This window comes from Phyllobates terribilis, unplaced genomic scaffold (genome assembly GCF_046119375.1).
Source record: "Phyllobates terribilis strain yellow unplaced genomic scaffold, ASM4611937v1 Scaffold_5__5_contigs__length_657084704, whole genome shotgun sequence".
Taxonomy (NCBI): domain Eukaryota; kingdom Metazoa; phylum Chordata; class Amphibia; order Anura; family Dendrobatidae; genus Phyllobates; species Phyllobates terribilis.
In genome coordinates, this window is record NW_027362765.1 from 633,349,021 (window position 1) to 633,366,267 (window position 17,247).

The 17,247-nt window shown below is 46.4% G+C and overlaps 1 protein-coding gene across 2 annotated transcripts in view; it reads right to left on the bottom strand.

Annotated features, from left to right (window-relative positions):
• ACY3 (aminoacylase 3) overlaps positions 1–17,247 on the bottom strand; it is a 147,611-nt gene that overhangs the window by 112,277 nt on the left and 18,087 nt on the right. The window lies entirely within an intron of this gene.

Here is a 17,247-nt window from a genome sequence, read left to right on the forward strand (position 1 = left end):
CGCCCCCTGGGCCAGTGCTGTTAGGGATACCCGGAGCCGGATCAGATGGGGGTTGTAGTCTCCGAGTGGCTGTGACCCGGTCCGTGCCCAGGGTGTCAAACTCAGTGTGTGGCAGTCCTTATGATGTTACTAGATGTTCTTTTGTGTGGACTACGCCACCCGTTGATTTGCGGTCAATACGGCCGCCGCTGCAGCAGAGTCCACTGAGGCTGATGATGTGAGTGCAGCTTAGGTAGTATAACCCCCAACGGGAGGGGTATAGCCTCAGGGGGTCAGCCGTGGAGGATGGTGGTTGTGAAGGTGCAGCAAGGAGACTCAGAGGCATAAAATGCAGTTCCAGGGTTTTACTTACTGGTGTTGCTCGGGTCACTGTGTACATCAGTGACCACCCAAGCCGTGCTGCGTCCACCAGGTCCTGGACTCGGTCAACTCCCAGGCAACTCCGGAGTGTGGTCCTGAGCTCCTTTCTGTCTCTCCCTTCTTCTGGCCGTTCCCACCAGGGATCCACCTAAGTCCGGCTCCCTCGGGCCTCTTGTTGGTCAAGCCTCCTCTGGGCTCCCTGACCCTATTCTTGGTCTGCCTTCCGGGTGGATTTAGTGGGTGATCGTGGCAGATCCTGCCCACGACCTCCGGTTCCTGGCTAAGGTGTGCTGTAGCCTCTGCCAGCTTGGGATCCGGTACCCTGTTGCCGACCCTTCACCCTATTAGCTCTCTTATGGGCTCTTGGGGTCCCCTCTGCGCCTCTGGGTCTCTCTCTCTTCTCCTCTGCTCTGCTTCTCAGGTTCTCAGACTGCCTGACTGACCACTGACTGACGTCTCACAGACTGACGTCTCACAGACTGACCCTGATCTAAGATGGTTCCCACCTTATATACTCCCTCTATGTGTGAGCTCAGGTGACCAGCACCCAATGAGCTCCTAACTTTACCCAGGCTGCTCCCCCTATCTGCCCCTACACTACTGGGATGTTCCACCCCCCTCCCACTCCAGCCAGGAACAGACACTGACGTACCTGCACATTTCTCTAGTGGGAGTACCATCGGTCTGTTCCCCGGAAATGGGATGTGTGTAGTGCATGCAGCCTACTAGCTCAGTTCCACACTCCATCCTTACCCGGGAGTGGAATATCACACCTCTGGGTTGAGGTGCAATACCCCTGTAGCAGCCGAATCCTCAGGGTGCTACATTCCCCCCTGGTAAATCACAGCACGTCCTCGGGCTGTAAAATATAAACATCCAAAACATACAAAATTTTTTTTTTTCATAAACATATAAAACATATAAAACATCATACACATCATCAGCAGCAATAAACTCTTCATATAAAAACTTTTCATAAATAACATTCTTGTTTCTGGTTCCTCCGGTCACGGTGCAACTTGTGACCGGGTAAAGTGCTACAGTCTCTTGAAGAAAACAGTTTCCTATAAAACCGGTAGGGGGCGCCTTAGGAAGCGCAACTATATACAAGGGGAATTATGGCCGCTCTCAGTCCTCGGCCAGGTATTAGGGAGGATTGACCGCTCTCAGTCCTCGGTCAGTGGGAATAGGGACACACGGGTTTCAGTTCAATCTGCTGGTCCCAACGGGGACTATATTTTAACTAGAACAGTTCTTATACCCTGACGGGTAACTATGTACAGTCTCTCTCTACCGTACTTCAACGACGGCGTCCTCCTGCTCCTTCTTTAGATTCTTCAGACCCGTCCGGGTCCTCTTGCTCCTCCTCACACCGCAGCTCCTCCTCCGTCAGGCGATGCACATGGAGGGCGTAGGGTCCTTTGGCACACTTGTGCCGGGTGAAGGTGACCTCGTCCCCTACATACAGGTCACGACCTCTGTGTCCCTCCGGCAGATGGCTTTCTACGTCTCTGCGGGTTACAAGGACGTCGCCGGGGGTCTGATGGTCTCTAATGAAGCCCCATCCGTGCTGCATGTTGAATTTTATCACAGTCCCGGTGGAAGGGGGACCATGAGCTGCACGGGGATTCCTCCTGGTCCGGCTCTTCTGCTCCGCGCTCCTTATCTGCGCTTGCTGTTCCCGGACCCGCCTCCCTCTCCGCTCCCTCTCGAAGACCTCGAGCTGCTGCCGGCAGCACTCTGCACGCTCTGCTGCGGCCGCCCGAGTCTCCTGAGTGAACCCCATGAGGTCTTCTCCGGTGGGGTCCCACTCGAACTGTGCCTCCTCCAGCGGGGGCGAGGTCCTCTTTACAGGCTTCGGAGCCGGAATCAGGGGCTCGTCTAGGGGTCTCTCTTTCCGGAGTCGGGGATGGTGAAACTCCGGTGGCCATATAGGGGGCTGCCCATCCGGGCACGTATGCTGGGCGAACAGGTCTTCACCCAGGTGCGGCACTCTAGATGTTGAGGGCGCGTTGATGGTAGCGGCGCCCGGGTCGACCAGGCCTTGCGACCAGGCTTGGGGCACCCTAAAGGCAAAGGGCACCGTAAGAACGGCGGCGCCCGTGGTTACTCGGCCCTGCAGCCAGGCCGGTGGCTCCGCGGAGGTAGGGGGCGCTGTTGGTATTGCGGTGCCCGGATGTACTAGGCCTTGTGACCAGGCCGGTGGTATTTCCTGCTTGGCCACGCTCGAGGTCGAGGCGTGTGACGTCACAGGGGTCGCGGCCGCGGTTTCCGGTTGAGGCCTAGTCGGCGGCGGTGACGATGCAGCGACGGGCACGGCAGGGGGAATTTCGGGCTCTGCGACGGGGAGCTGGGGCAGGCACGCGGTTTCCCGGCTCGGGGTAGAGACGTCCCCTTTACCTGCCTGCGTCCGTTCAGCTCCCTTCTCGGCGCCGTCTCCTGCCTTCATTCCTCCTGCGCCATCCTCAGAGGCGGTCTGTCTCCTCGTCTCGGGTGGCGTGCTCCGCTGACGGGTTTCGGTCTGCTGGGCCATCTCTCGGCTCCACTCCGCCAACGTCTCTCGCTGCACCCGGGCCATCCTCCGTGCGAGGCCCTCCAGCGCGGTCTGTGCACACTCCCGGTCTCGGGGGAGCTGTGCTAGGATCTCCAGCAGGCCTTCTGGAGTGGCGACCTGCAACAGGCTCCTGACCACTGGGTCGGTGCTGCCTGACTCTCCCTCCATCTCCGGGTAGGCTCTCTCTGGACTCTCTTCCAGACGTCTCGTCTCCGGGTGCGCTCTCTCCAGACTGCTCCAGGCGACACCCATCTTTGTTCTCTTCTTCTGTCTCCGCCCACATCGAGGGTGGTCCCGGGGCAACTTTGTGATTGTCAGTTCCAGGGGCAGTTCCCTCACGCTGATGGACACTTCCAGCATCACAGTCTCTGTTGGTGGGCGCGGTTTCCGCTTTTGGCGCCATTCTTCGACCTGGCCCACGATGGGAGGTGGCCTCTTGCCACCCTCTGGCACGCCCATAATGGCGTCCGCTCTTCCAAGGCGGGAAATCTTCGGAAATGGCGGGAATCGTCTCCCAGTGGCGGGAAACTCCATGGATGGCGGGAAAAAGCTGCAAATGGCGGACAACCGGCGGGAAACGACCTGTGATGGGGTCCGTTGGCGGGGACCCTCCGGAACCGGCGGGAGACTTCTTTTTGAGGTAACGGTGAACTTTTCTTCAGGCACGCAGTACCCGGTTGTTGCGGGCACGTTATCCTGCCGACTACGCCAAAGTTGACGCGCCCCCTGGGCCAGTGCTGTTAGGGATACCCGGAGCCGGATCAGATGGGGGTTGTAGTCTCCGAGTGGCTGTGACCCGGTCCGTGCCCAGGGTGTCAAACTCAGTGTGTGGCAGTCCTTATGATGTTACTAGATGTTCTTTTGTGTGGACTACGCCACCCGTTGATTTGCGGTCAATACGGCCGCCGCTGCAGCAGAGTCCACTGAGGCTGATGATGTGAGTGCAGCTTAGGTAGTATAACCCCCAACGGGAGGGGTATAGCCTCAGGGGGTCAGCCGTGGAGGATGGTGGTTGTGAAGGTGCAGCAAGGAGACTCAGAGGCATAAAATGCAGTTCCAGGGTTTTACTTACTGGTGTTGCTCGGGTCACTGTGTACATCAGTGACCACCCAAGCCGTGCTGCGTCCACCAGGTCCTGGACTCGGTCAACTCCCAGGCAACTCCGGAGTGTGGTCCTGAGCTCCTTTCTGTCTCTCCCTTCTTCTGGCCGTTCCCACCAGGGATCCACCTAAGTCCGGCTCCCTCGGGCCTCTTGTTGGTCAAGCCTCCTCTGGGCTCCCTGACCCTATTCTTGGTCTGCCTTCCGGGTGGATTTAGTGGGTGATCGTGGCAGATCCTGCCCACGACCTCCGGTTCCTGGCTAAGGTGTGCTGTAGCCTCTGCCAGCTTGGGATCCGGTACCCTGTTGCCGACCCTTCACCCTATTAGCTCTCTTATGGGCTCTTGGGGTCCCCTCTGCGCCTCTGGGTCTCTCTCTCTTCTCCTCTGCTCTGCTTCTCAGGTTCTCAGACTGCCTGACTGACCACTGACTGACGTCTCACAGACTGACGTCTCACAGACTGACGTCTCACAGACTGACCCTGATCTAAGATGGTTCCCACCTTATATACTCCCTCTATGTGTGAGCTCAGGTGACCAGCACCCAATGAGCTCCTAACTTTACCCAGGCTGCTCCCCCTATCTGCCCCTACACTACTGGGATGTTCCACCCCCCTCCCACTCCAGCCAGAAACAGACACTGACGTACCTGCACATTTCTCTAGTGGGAGTACCATCGGTCTGTTCCCCGGAAATGGGATGTGTGTAGTGCATGCAGCCTACTAGCTCAGTTCCACACTCCATCCTTACCCGGGAGTGGAATATCACACCTCTGGGTTGAGGTGCAATACCCCTGTAGCAGCCGAATCCTCAGGGTGCTACACATTTCCACTGACATCTATTGTAGAAAAAATATATAAATGCCTTTTTTTCAGCTGTACATTGTTTTAATCCCTTCACCCCCCAGCCTGTTTTCACCTTCCTGACCGGGCCAATTTTTTCAACTCTGACCACTATCACTTTATGAGGTAATTACTCTGGAACGCTTCAACGGATCCCGGTGATTCTGAGACTGTTTTGTCTTGACACATTGTACTTCATGATTGTGGTAACATTTGTTTGACATGACTTGTGTTTTTTGTGAAAATATCAAAAATTTGGCAAAAAAATTGACAATTTGAGGAACTTTGATTGGCCTACTTGTTTGAAAATACCCAAAAGTGAAAACATTTTAAAAACTGCACCCCTCTAAGTACTCAAAACCACATTCAAGAAGTTTATTAACCCTTAAGATGCTTCCCATGAATTAAAGCAATGTGGAAGGGAAAAATGAACATTTTCCTTTTTTCTCACAAAAAAGTTGCTTTAGCCCCAATATTTTTATTTTCACAAGGGTAACAAGAGAAAATAGACCCCAATTTTTTTGTGTAATTTCTCCTAAATACGCCAATAACCTATATGTAGGGGGAAACTACTGTTCGGGCGCACAGCAGGGCTCAGAATGGAAGGCACACCATTTAATTTTTTTTAACACAAAAGTGTCTGGAATCGAGAACGGACGTCATGTCACATTTGAGAGCTCTTAACATGCCTAAACGGTAGAAACCCCCCCCCCCATTGTTTCAGATGCTGCACATCTTGTATCTTGATGGTATGGTGTGGTATATGGGGTACAAAGATAGTGGGGCCATTTTTCATCAATGGAAACCTCAATGCCACTGGATATCTGAAATTGCTATATGATGATGTGTTGCCCTCTTTATGGTGAACCACCACATTATGGGTGTCAGGTCGGAGCATTCCTATATGAACAGTTTCCTGGAAAGTGGATTGGTCATCGTGGGCCAGTTGAATGGCCACCAAGGTCTCCCGATCTGACCCCCTTAGACTTTTATCTTTGGGGTCATCTGAAGGCAATTGTCTATGCTGTGAAGATACGAGATGTGCAGCATCTGAAACAACGGATACTGGAAGTCTGTGCTAGCATTTCTTCTGCGGTGTTGCTATCAGTGTGTCAAGAGTGGGAGAAGAGAGTTGCATTGACAATCCAACACAATGGGCAACACTTTGAACACATTTTATAAGTGGTCATAAACTTGTAAAAAACTCATGAAAGAATAAAGTTACGCTAAAACCAAGCACAGTATTACATAGTAACATAGTTTTTAAGGTTGAAGGAAGACTAAGTCCATCTAGTTCAACCCATAGCCTAACATGTTGATCCAGAGGAAGGCAAAAAAAAAAACATGTGGCAAACACTAAGCTCCACATTGGGGAAAAAAATTCCTTCCCGACTCCATACGACAATCAGACTAGTTCCCTGGATCAACGCCCTATCAAGGAATCTAGTATATATAACCAGTAATATTATACTTTTCAAGAAAGGCATCCAGGCCCTTTTTAAATTTTAATAGTGAATCACTCATTATAACGTCATGCGGCAGAGAGTTCCATAGTCTCACTGCTCTTACAGTAAATAATCCGCGTCTGTGATTGTGATTAAACCTTCTTTCCTCCAGACGTAGAAGATGCCCCCTTGTCCCCGTCTCTGGCCTCAGAGTAAAAAGATCAGTAGACAGGTCTTTGTACTGTCCCTTCATATACTTGTACATAGTAATAAGATCACCCCTAAGCCTTCTTTTTTCCACCCTAAATAACCCCAAGTGTAATAACCTGTCTTGGTATTGCAGACCCCCCCAGTCCTCTAATAACCTTGGTCGCTCTTCTCTGCACCCGCTCTAGTTCAGCTATGTCTTTCTTATACACCGGAGACCAAAACTGTACACAGTATTCTAAGTGTGGTCGCACTAATGACTTGTATAGAGGTAAAATTATGTTCTCCTCATGAGTATCTATGCCTCTTTTAATGCATCCCATTATTTTATTTGCCTTTGCAGCAGCTGCCTGACGCTGGCCACTAAACGTGAGCTTGTCGTCCACCAATACACCCAGGTCTTTTTCAGTTACAGTTTTGCCCAGTGTTGTACAATTAAGCATATAATTATACATTTTATTTCCTCTGCCCAAGTGCATTACCTTACATTTATCCCCATTAAAGCTCATTTGCCATTTATCAGCCCAACTTCTAGTTTACATAGATCCTCCTGTAATATAAAATTGTCCTCCTCTGTATTGATTACCCTGCAGAGTTTAGTGTCATCTGCAAATATTGAAATACTACTCTATATGCCCCCTACAAGGTCATTAATAAATATGTTAAAAAGAAGGGGGCCTAATACTGACCCCTGTGGTACCCCACTGTTAACTGAGACCCAGTCTGAGTGTTTTCCATTAATAACCACCCTTTGTTTCCTATCACTGAGCCAATTCTTAACCCACATACATATATTTTCCCCATTGTTCTCATTTTATGTATCAACCTTTTGTGTGGAACCGTATCAAAAGCTTTTGAAAAGTCCATATACACAACATCCACTGCATTTCCTTGGTCCAGTCCAGAACTTGCCTCATCATAAAAACTGATTAGATTAGTTTGACAGGAACAGTCCCTCGTAAACCCATGTTGATATTGGGTCATGAGGTTATTCTTCTTCAGATACTCTAGTATAGCATCTCTTAGGAAACCCTCCGGGATTTTACCCACAGTAGAGGTTAAGCTTACCGGCCTATAATTTCCAAGTTCAGTTTTTGTCCCCTTTTTGAATATTGGCACCACATTTGCTATACGCCAGTCCTGTGGTACAGACCTTGTTATTATGGAATCTTTAAAGATTAAAAATAATGGTCTATCTATGACGTTACTTAATTCCTGCAGTACTCGCGGGTGTTTCCCATCTGGGCCCGGGGATTTGTCAACTTTAGTGATTTTTAGACGCCGCCGTACTTCCTGCTGGGTTAAGCAAGTGACACTTAATGGAGAATTTTTGTTATCACTAATCATGTTTTCTGTCATGTGATTTTCTTGTGTAAATACGGTTGAAAAAAAATCATTTAGCATATTGGCTTTTTCCTCATCCTCATCCACCATTTCACCCAGACTATTTTTAAGGGGGCCAACACTATCATTTTTTAGTTTTTTACTATTTATGTAGTTAAAGAATATTTTGGGGTTATTTTTACTTTCTCTGGCAATGATTCTCTCTGCCTCAATCTTTGCTGCCTTGATTTGTTTTTTACATAATTTATTTAATTTTCTATATTTATTTAATGCCTCATCACTACCTTCTTGCTTTAGTTCTCTAAATGCTTTCTTTTTGTCACTTATTGCGCCCCTTACAGCTCTATTTAGCCATAGTGGTTTCCTCCTATTTCTAGCATGTTTATTCCCAAAGGGTATATATTGTGCATATGTCCTATTCAGGATGTTAATAAATGTCTCCCATTTGCTAAGTGTAGCTTTATGTCTCAGGATATCGTCCCAGTTTATTGCACTAAGATCATCTCTCAACCATTGGAAATTTTCCTTCCTGAAGTTTAGTGTCCTTGTAACCCCTCTACTACACATCTTATTAAAGGTTACATGAAAACGTATTATTTTGTGATCACTATTACCCAAGTGACCCCCAACTCGTATATTTGATATGCAGTCTGGCCTATTGGTTAATATTAGGTCTAGCAGTGCCCCCCTTCTTGTTGGGTCCTGAACCAGTTGTGAAAGGTAATTGTCTCTCATAGTTGTCAAAAACCTATTACCTTTGCTTGAACTACATGTTTCTGTCCCCCAATGTATTTCAGGGTAGTTGAAGTCTCCCATAATAATGACTTCTCCTTGAGTCGCTGCTTCATCTATTTGCTTTACGAGGATATTCTCCGCTACTTCCATTACTTTTGGAGACTTATAACAAACCCCTATCAGTAATTTATTATTTTTTCCCCCTCCCCTTATCTCCACCCACAGGGACTCTACATTTTCATTAGATTCACCTATATCCTCCCGCAAGACTGGTTTTAAGGATGATTTTACATATAAACACACACCCCCCCTCGCTTGTTTGTACGGTCATTTCTGAACAGACTATAGCCCTGTAAATTAACTGTTTTTCTTATGAAATTCTCAATAAGTTTGATGTGTCACATGACCCTCTTCCCATTGAAAAAAATAAAGTTGGACCCAAAATGGCCGACTTCAAAATGGCCACCATGGTCACCATCCATCTGGAAAAATTTTCCCCCTCCCATATACTAAGGTGCCACAAACAGGAAGTTGATATCACCAACCATTCCTATTAAGTTTAGGTATATCCATATAAATGGCCCACCCTGTACTTTTCAGACACAGCGGAAAGAACAGAAGGGAAGGAGTGCCATATTATAGTGCAGATTTTACTGTTTATGGTTTGTGGGTGCCATGACCCACTGGAAGGTGGTGCCAGAATAGCAGAATTCCCCCCTCATAAGTGACGATTGGGCAGTGAAGAAAAAATAATTACATTTTTACCACCAATATTTATTTTTGGCCCCAGATTTTACATTTTCACATGGGGAAATGGGGAACAATTGCACCAAAATTTGTCACACAATTTGTGCTGAAAGTGGAAATACCCAATATATGGCTATACAGTACTTCTTAGCCACCCTGCGAGACTCGGGAGGGACGGAACGCTATTTGCCTCCTGGCACACAGATTTTTCTAGAATAGTTTGCGGACTCCATATACAGAGTAGAATTCCCCCATCAAGTGACCCAATTTTGGAAATTTTACCCCTTTGGGAATTTATCTATAGGTGTAGTCATGATTTGACTCCATGGGTGTTTTCCAGAATCAAGCAGCAGTGGATGTTGCAGAGTGAAAATTGCAAATATACCACTGTAGCGCCCATACGTTGCAGTGCCCAGTACGTTGTAGCGCCCAGTACATTATCTCTAGTTCATGATTCTGGAGACGTGCACCCATAAATTAGACGGGCTCTCATTGCTACAGAAATGCCAAACATGTGGACGCTAAATGTGGTTTAGACACACTGTGGGGCTCAGAAGGGAGGGGGGCATTTGGATTTGGGAGCGCAGGAGTTGCTGAATTTCTTTTGGGGGTCGAGGAGCCATTTCACTTTTCCAGAGCCTTTATACTACCAGTAACGTGGAAGCCCCCTATATTTCCGTTAACAGATGACGGACCTGAGTGGAGACTTGCTATTTTGTGGATTAAATTGAGCTTTTACTGGGAATATTTTACATAACATTTACCTGGCGCTCTACGCTGAGCACTTACATCGGGGTTTCCATCTAAATCTCTGAATGACGTGATTCAGATGAAACCTTCAAGGGATCCATTCAATATAATGAGACAGCAGAGTTACTCTGGACTCCATCTGGCCTCTGTTCAGTGGTGTCCTTCTTTTCAGAGGTGCACACAACTGTTGCCGACTGCACTTTTATGCATGCTTAAAAAGACAGACACCGCTGTATCATAGGCCAGATGGCGTACACGGTGCCTCCATGTGCCTCATAATAGGGTATCTTCCGCCGAGGGTTCCGTCTGAATCACATATTTCAGAGATTTATATGGAAACCCCAACGTAAGCGCTCAGCGTAGAGTGCAGGATAAATGTGAGCCGAGCCTTATTGCGATCTTTGGGAGGCCGAATGAAAAAATGAATAGAATGTCAAGAATTGATTTTATTTATTTTTTACACCATTCCTAAGTGATTAGACGACTTTAGTCTTCCGGTCTGTGCGATTACAGTGATACCAGATTTATATTGTTTTATTATGTTTGACAGCTGTCACACACTAAAAGATGCTTTTTTTTGCAAAAACAAATTTTTGCATTGCCATAGTTTGAGAGCTATAATTTTTCCATATTTCTGCTCTCAGAGTCATATAAGGTCTTGTTTTCTAAGGGATGAGTTGACGTTTTTCTTGGTACCATTTTCGGTGGCATAACATTTTTTGATCGCTTTTTGTTCCGATTTTTGGGAGGCAGAATGAACAAAAACCAACAATTCAGGAATTGCTTTTTTGTATTGTTCTTTTTATGCCATTCCGCATGTGGTAAAATTGATCAAGCAACTTTATTCTTCGGGTCAGTACGATTACAGAGATACCACATTTATATAGTTTTTTAACGTTTTGCTGCTTTTACACAATAAAAACTATTTTATGGAAAATAGAATTTTTGCATCGCTGTATTCTGAGAGCTATAGCATTTTTATTTTTTCACTAGTGGAGCTCTATGGCAGCTTATTTTTTGAGGGAAAAAATGGCGCTTTCACCTATACCATTTTTAATTACATTCGTAATTTTGATCGCATTTCATTCTATTTTTTGTTCGGCGTTAGGATGAAAAAGCATAGCTTTTTGCCTTGCTTTTTTTTGTGTTTTTTTACATTGTTCACTGAAAGGGTTAACTAGTGTCACAGTTTTATAGGTCAGGTTGTTCCAGATGTGGCGATACCAAATATGTGTACTTTTCTTTTTTACAAAAAAAATACGTATTTATTAGTGATGAGCGAGCGTGCTCGCCACTGCTCGGTACTCACTGCTCAAGATGCTCGGCGAGTACTTCCGGGATGCTCGGGCGGGAGCTCGGGTCCCCGCCCCGCATGTTTGGTGCTCTTTAGATGGTGCTCTTTAGACAGCCAGTTAACATGCAGGGATTGCCTACCACTCACTGTAATGTCGCAGCCATCTTGGTTGTGGCATTACAGTGATTGGCTGGCCGCATAGCGTCATCGAGTTTATGCTATGCGACCCTATGCTCGTCAAAGTCTACCACAGAAACAGGCAGAGTAGGGAGAGCTGCTGCTGAGTGAGGGCCAGAATTGGCAGTTTATTAGTTAGGTATAGGTATTCCAAAGCAAGATATATATCTATCTGAACTAACAGTCCTTGTAAGGACTAATCCAGCTGTGTTTATTACTGGTGATAGCAGGAGTTAGGCAGGCAGAGTTTGTGGACACAGTCTACAGCACAATAGAGTTCATTGCACGTTCTGTCTGCTGCTGCTGCTGTTACAGATGTCCATAGCCCTAGATATCAGGGCTAATTTTTTTTTGCTCTTAATCCTGATTATTTGCTTAAAAAGCAATACAGTGATTGATTTTATTTGCATTTCTGTATTGTGGAAACAGAGAAACTTTTCCATCATCAGACGTGATCCCATATTACTGCCGTAATAATTGTGAAATTTTTTGGAGTGGGCCAAATATTACCCTCCATTTAAAGTCTGCCACTTGGGTGTTGTTCATCCTATTCACACTTGGTTGCTGACCAATACCACATCTATAAGGCCACTTCCTAAAACTGTGGTCATCAGACGTGATCCCATATTACTGCGGTAATAATCGTGACATTTTTGGAGTGGGCCAAATATTACACTCCATTTAAAATGGGGAAGGTGCATGGCAAGGGACGGAGAAGTGGACATGATGGTTATGGTTAACGCAGAGGCCGAGGCCATGGGCAAGATGAAACTGTGCCTGCTGAGGGAGCACAACAAACACCCACATCATGTCAATCTACCGTCCTGTCCCAATTACTAGGGGGCCGCAGAACACTACTCTTGAACCCAGAGAAGTGTGAAAAGGTTGTTGGTTGGATATTTGATAATTCTTACAGCCAGTAAGATCTGTGGCTGTCATCGCTGAATCTACAGTCAGGCATGGTCGTGTGTGACAATGGCCGGAACCTGGTGGCGGCTCTGAAGCTAGGCGAGATCACGCACGTACCATGCCTGGCCCATGTGCTCAGCCTAGTGGTTCAGTGGTTTCTCAAAACCTACCCAGATCTGCCTGAGCTGCTTGTCAAAGTACGCCGCGTGTGTGCCCATTTTCGAAAGTCATACACAGCATCCGCCGCCCTCGTCATACTTCTGCAGCATTTGCAGCTTCCAGCTCACCGACTGGTGAGAGATGTCACCACGCATTGGAACTCAAAGTTGCAGATGTTGGAAAGCATTTGTAGCAGCAAAGGGCAGTTGTTGAGTACCAGTGTCAACACGCCCGTCGTTATTCAGATCAGATGTTTGACATCTGTGCCGTCCTTCAAAACTTTGAGGACTCCACCAAGATGGTGAGCGACGATGATGCCATAATTAGCGTTACCATCCCGCTTCTCTGTCTACGGAAACGCTCACTGCTCACAATTAAAGAGGAGGCATTGCAGGCGCAGCACGATGAGATGGAGCAAGGAACCATACAGGGTGATGCCACACAGCCCAGCCTCATCGCATCGCAACGCGGATTGGGTGATAATGAGGAGTAGGAAGAGGAGGAGGAACAGGAGCTGTTTTCCTGTGCTACAGATGGTACTACCCATACAACTTTCATACCGTCTGTTCAGCGTGGATGGCCTGAAGAAAGGAATGATGAGGAGGAGAATGAGGAGGAGAGCATGGACAGTTGTCCTCTTGATCAGGACAGGGAAGACTTGGCTGTTACCAGTCTGGCACACATGGCTGACTGTATGTTCCTCTGCCTTTCCCATGACCCTCGCATTGTACGCATTTTGGCCGACAGAAATTACTGGTTGGTCACACTTCTACACCCACACCACAATTAGAACTTTCTATCTCTCCTTCCCGCAGCAAAGAGGTCTAGTAAAATGTTGCAGTACCAGAAGGCCCTTGTTGCGGAATTATTAAAAAAATTCCCATCTGAAAATGCTGGCGACAGAGGTCACAGTTCCTTGGACAACCAAGGAGCACAGGCGAGAGAGACACAAATACGATGCAGCACAGGCTGGGGAACACTGTCAAAGGCGTGTGACATTTTTCTCAGACCCTCCCAGTAACCAGACCCTGATGCGCGGGGTACTCTGGCAAGGAGGGTAAAGTTTTGGAAGATGCTGAAGGAGTACCTTGCCGACCGTACCAACATCCTCCGTGATTCCTCTGTGCCTTATAATTATTGGGTATCCAAGCTGGACACGCGTGGCATGAACTGGCTCTCTAAGCCTTGGAGGTCCTGGCCTGCGCTGCCGCTAGCATTTGGTCAGAGTGGGTTTGTAGTGCCGCCGGGGGCATTATAACTGATAGGGACATCCGCCTGTCAACTGAAAATGCTGCCAGGCTGACTCTTATCAAAATGAATAAGGGCTGGATTGGGCCAAATGCCTCAACACAACCGGATGATAGCAGCAAAACATAAAGTCAAATCCAGTGTCTTTTTTGGGTGGGTCTATTCCCATGAACCTCTTCACACCCAGACATGGGTATACGCTTCTTGATTTTGTCTATTTTCTGTTGTTCTCCTCCTTCTCCTTCTCCTCATCCCACACCACCATATCACCAGGGTGTCCGTAATGCAACACCCACATAATTTTTTTAAGGGTGTTTATGATGCCCAAAGGAAATTTTTTTTAGAGGCCTACCTCTAACATTCTGTATGTTATACAGTATGTTCATGTATACCCCCAGGAGTAAATGTTTTTCAGCTCATCCATTTAGTGCATGGGCATTACCAGTATAGGAGACCCACTCCTTAACAATTGTAACAATATTTTTACTGAGGCCCTCCTCTATGTCTCTACAAAGGGATATCGGGGTACGTCCAAATTTTTGGCAGCCCTTGCAGTCACTGCATATGCAATAACAGTATAGGAGACCTGCTCCTTTATAATGGGAACATTTTTTTTTACTGAGGCCCTCCTCTATGTCTCTTCAAAGGGATATTGGGGTACGTACAAATTTTGGCAGCCCTTGCAGTCACTGCATATGCAATAATAGTATAGGAGGCCCACTCCTTAATAATGGGAACAACAAAGCATAGCCGGCTGATGGCCCTTTAACAATAGAGAGGGCAGTCTGATGGCCCTATAAAAATAGGCTTTGTGACTTTCAGAGTCCCTCCTTCATAAAATAAACAGGATGTGTCCGATCATATCTCACACACCACATGATCAGATAAGGTAGTAAAATGTTAAAATTACATTTACTGGTGAATGTATTTTTCACAGTTGAAAGCAATGCAAAAATGCAAAAACTCATCAAAAATGCTATGTGTGAACATAGCCCAAGGTGTGGAGGAGCATTTTTTGTGCGTTTTTTTGGATTATATACAAATCATTACCCTGAAAAGAATGTCCCTTAATGGTTTTTCCAGGAAAATCCATTTTGGCTTTGTTTTTGTATGTTTTATTGTGAGTCTGTAAAAGTGGCTTAATACTCTGACAACATTGTTCACAACAGTGACCTGGGAGTCAGAGATGCTTCCAGGGGTCTTCCCCATGCTGTTCCTTTGCCATTTCAGCACTGTTCCCATCAATTTGGGCAATTTTTATGCCCCCTGCAGGCCGCCGGAAAAATGTTTGAGTTTGCCTTAGACTTACATTGGGCTCGTTGCTCAGGTCGAGCACCCGAGCATTACGATTTGCTCGGTCCGAGCATTTTAGTACTCACTAGTATTTATGAGTATAATATATATTTTTTTTATTATTTTGTTTTGTTTTTTATATTTTTACAATTTGTTTTTACGTTCTTACTTAGTCCCTCGATGGGACTTTAACGTTAATCACTCTGATCGCTGGTATAATGCTTTACAATGCACCAGCATTGCAATGCTTTATACCTGTCAGTCAGTGGCGTACCATCAATGGTGGCAGGCCACGCCACTGCTATGGGGCCCGTTTTTGGCCACCAAGGTAAACACCATGTCTGGCGCCAAACCAACACAGCTCATCACCCCAAGAACACCATCCCCACAGTGAAATATGGTGGTGGCAGTATCATGCTGTGAGTATGTTTTTCAGAAGCAGGGTCAAGGAAAATGGTCCAAGTCAAGAGGAAGATGGATGGTGCAAAATACAGGGATATTCTTGAGCAAAGATATGGAAAGCTCATAGAGACTTATCCAAAGTGACTTGCAGCTGGTGTTTACCTTGGTGGCCAGAAAGTTAAATTTTGGTCTCATGTGACGGCAGCAACTTTCTCCTTACATTTGAGGAATCTCCCATATGTCTTTTGGCAAACTCAAAACAAGCCTTACAATTTTTGTGTGTAAATAAAGGCTTTTTTCTGCCCACTGTTCCATAAAGACCACCTCTATGGAGTGTACGGCTTATTGTGGTTGTGTGGACAGATACTCCAGTCTCTGCTTGGGAACTCGGCAGCTGCTTCAGGGTTACCTTTGGCCTTTGTGCTGCCTCTCTGATTAATGCCCTCCTTGCTGAGAGATGTGGGGGAGGCCCTCTCTTGGCATATTTATTGTGGTACCATGTTCTTTCCATTTGATGACAATGGCATTGATGGTGCTCCGGGGGATCATCATAGATTGGGATATTTTTTATAATCCAACCCTGACTCGTACTGCTCCACAACTTTGTCCCTGATTTGTTTGGCGTTCTCCTTGGTCCTCATGGTGTTGTTTGGTTAGTGGTGCTTCTCAGTGTCAGGGAAAATGGTCCAAATCGAGGGGAAGATGGATGGTGCAAAATACAGGGATATTCTTGAGCAAAGATATGGAAAGCTCATAGAGACTTATCCAAAGCAACTTGCAGCTGTAACTGCCGCAAAAGGAGGCTCTACAAAGTACTGATTTTAGGGGGGTGAACTAGTTATGTACACTGAAGTTTTCAGTTATTTTGTCCTATTAGTTGTTTGCTTCACAATAAAAAGAAAACCAAATGTTCACAGTTGTAGGCATGTTCTTTACAGGAAATGATGAAAAATCTAAACAAAAACAGGGAAATTCCAAGTTGTGAGGTAGCAAAACACAAAAAATGCCAAGGGGGGTGTATACTTTTACAGGCCACTGTACATATACAGTATATTGGCCATTAGATAGAAAAAAATATAAAAACTTCCTCAGTTGATATCTTTTAAAGGGAACCTGTCATTAGATTAATGCTGCCCAAACCACAGGCACTATGGATCAGAGCTTGACTGCGCGATTGCAGCAATCAAGTATGTTTTACTCTGAAACGCTGTAGTATTTCAGAGAAAATATAATTTGAAAAGCCATCCAGGGACAATAAATTAGGTGGGGATGGTGGCACTAAAATGGCTTGTACTTCCAGTGGTGCGGGATTGTAGCACTTAGAGTGTAGGGGGTGAGGCGCAGCACCAGACAGTATCCATGGTACACCAAAGGAACCGGGAAAGATAAAAATATATAATGGTTATGTTGGTGCGCTGCCAATGACGTTAGTGATGATGCAGTAATTAAAACAAATACCTTTTTATTTATGAAGAAAAATTCCAAGTGTTGGCAACTAGTGATGATCTATTAACCCTTTCGGCGAGCAGGCTCGGGTGCTCGCTGAGTATTTTCAGCAGGCTCAGGTGTTATGTTTGAGTCACTTTGTGTCCATGATTTGCGATTGTTTTTGACAGCTTTAATACATGTGAGGAATGTCTAACATAAAACCCGAGCCCTCTGAAGATACTCGGAAAAAACCTG